Below are 2,527 nucleotides of genomic sequence, written 5' to 3'. Positions count from 1 at the left end.
GAAAAGGCCGCCAACGCCGCTTCCCCATCCCAACCCGGGTCCCAATGCCTCCAGCAGCCTCCTTTCTCTAAGGTCTCTCCTTCTCCAACCCGCGTCCCCGCCCCTGGTTGCCTTGGAAACAGTGACGTATGCGCGAGGGGCGTGACCTTTCCCCAACTTCTCCTGGAGACCCAGGCCCGTTTTTATCCCAACCTGGGTAGAGGGTGAGGTTAGGGGTTCTCTACCCTGCCATCCTCACGGCCGGGCCTGGAGCTAACCCCACCCACCTGGCCTCCCCCTTCTGGTGCGAGGCTTGCCCGATTTAGGGCACCCCATCCGCAGCCCACCCAGCATCGGTGAGCTGGCGGGGGTCCAGAGAAAGCCGGCTTCAGCCCCTAGGATCCGTCTCCATCCCTTCACCCCGATGGGCCGATGGATCTCGAGAACCAAGGCCCAGCGCTCAGTCCAGGCCGGTTTCTTCCCGGAAAGCCCTCGGGCTTGCTATGCGTCCTGCGGGTGGGCTGGAAGGGTGGGACCCCAGGGCGCGCGGGTGCCGCGGAGCACGGGCGAGGAGGAGTTAAACAAGGTGTCGGCGCCGGGCGCGGCGGGAGCGGGGGAAGGGAGCGAAGGGAAAGTGAGAGCGGGGGCGGAGGAGGGGCGGGGGGACCGGAGCGAAAGAACATCCTGTGCCCGCCGCCGGATGCGCGCGGGGGGGCGGGGGAAGGCGGAGAGGTAGTCGGGGGAGGGAGGACCAGATGGGGGGAAGCCCGGGGCGGGGAAAGGCGCGGCCTCCGCCCCCGACCCGGTCCTCGTCCTTACGAGGTGCCGCTCCCTCCGCTCCCCGGACTTTTGCCGCCTTTCTTCCAGTCCCCGCGCCTACGTCGGCGTAAGGAGCTACCAAGAGGCCCCCGAATCCGGTCCTGGCCCGGGGTAAGCGCGAGCTGGGAAGGGGACAGTCTCGGAGAGTGTGAGATCCACGTCAGGGCAGGGGCGCCCCCCCACACTTTCATCTCTCCGCTTTTTTCTGCTGGGGCAGCTCGCACGTATTGAGCGTCCCTTGTTCTTCGAGGGAGAGTCACAACGTACATTCTCATTCAGTTCTGACAGCGGCACTTCCCGGGAGTAGGCAGGTATTAAAAGACACGTTTCCCGGAGAAGGAAACGGAGACCCAGTTCGCTCAAACCCAAGATCATCGGACCCCAACGGGCTTTTCATTAGAGTATAGATAGAGTAGGTTAATTTTCCCATAGCTTCTCCTGTGCATCCGGTTGCCGGGCCCCTCCTGGGTCGCCCACCATAATGGCCTAGCACCCTTTTCCACACTAGGTACCCAGTTAGGCTCCTCTGATACACTAAGCTGAAACACCTATTATCAGAGTCCTGGTAGAGAGAATGCGGAGATAGTCTTAGGGTTTCACAGGTGGGAGGATGGTTTTTAGGAATAAAGGAGCTCAAGGGAATAGGCAATAGGCTGGATTTCCCTAGCCCTCCTGATTTAAGTATTTGGGCGTGGCGGGGTTGGGGGGGGGGTGATTCAAAGAGGACTCCAGAGTTGCTCAAGGCAGTTAAATAGGTTACAGGAGATGAGACTGATTAACCTGAAGAAGACCAGGGTGGGAGGGGTAGACAGTGAAATGGAAGGGGCTGAATAAGGTGCCTTTCAGGCCTCACAGAGTCCCGCCATCCGTATGCTCACTGCCTTCCCACACCCAACATTATTGTCTAGGTGAAACCTGCTTATAATAGGAATTATTCTAGTTACATTTGGGAAGCTCTGTGTGCTGGGCACTGTTCCAAGTACTTAATCCTCTCAAAAACCCCCAAGATGTAGGTATTGTTATTCTTCCCATTTTATAGGTGGGGAAAATGCGGCACAAAGAGATCACAAATCTAAGTCAGTGGCTGAGCTGGATTTGAACCCCAGCAGTCTGGGTTGAGCCCACACTCTCACTTGCTAAATAAACTGCAACTAACATGATGGGAACATCAACCTATAAGGTAGAAAGCTGGTGCAGGTGACAGAAAGGTGTGTCCTAGGGCAGCCTGTCAACTTTTGCATTGGGGAGGGTGGGTAAGAAACTGGGGCTTGGTTGTGTGTATATGGAATCCTAGACTTCTCTCTAACCAATATTCCAAATTTCTGGATTTTACAGAAAAAAATGAAACAAGAAAACAAAAGCCAAGTTCTGACAAAGAGTTGCAGCCTCAATTTATGCTCCCTAGGAACCTTCAAAACACAACTACCATCTGTTATCACCATCATTTCATAAAAGCAAGTCCATTTTAATCCTCCTCAAAATAAGTCAGACATCATCTGAATCAAAAGCAGTTACTGCCAAGAAAGGACAGTCATTGACTTTCCACCAACAACTAGACAGTCCTCCATATTTTTTCATCGTGCTGTGGACTAGTGAAAATCTCACACTGGTGATGCCTCTGCTTTTAATCTCTGAATCATTTGAGGGCAGAACCAAAAGAAATGGGCTTAAGTGTAGCAGGAGGGATTTAGGTTAGAGCCAAGAAAGAATTTTCCTCCCCTGGAGATCT

The sequence above is a fragment of the Vicugna pacos genome, chromosome 20, assembly GCF_048564905.1.
Source record: "Vicugna pacos chromosome 20, VicPac4, whole genome shotgun sequence".
Lineage (NCBI taxonomy): Eukaryota > Metazoa > Chordata > Mammalia > Artiodactyla > Camelidae > Vicugna > Vicugna pacos.
This window is presented reverse-complemented; position numbering follows the sequence as displayed.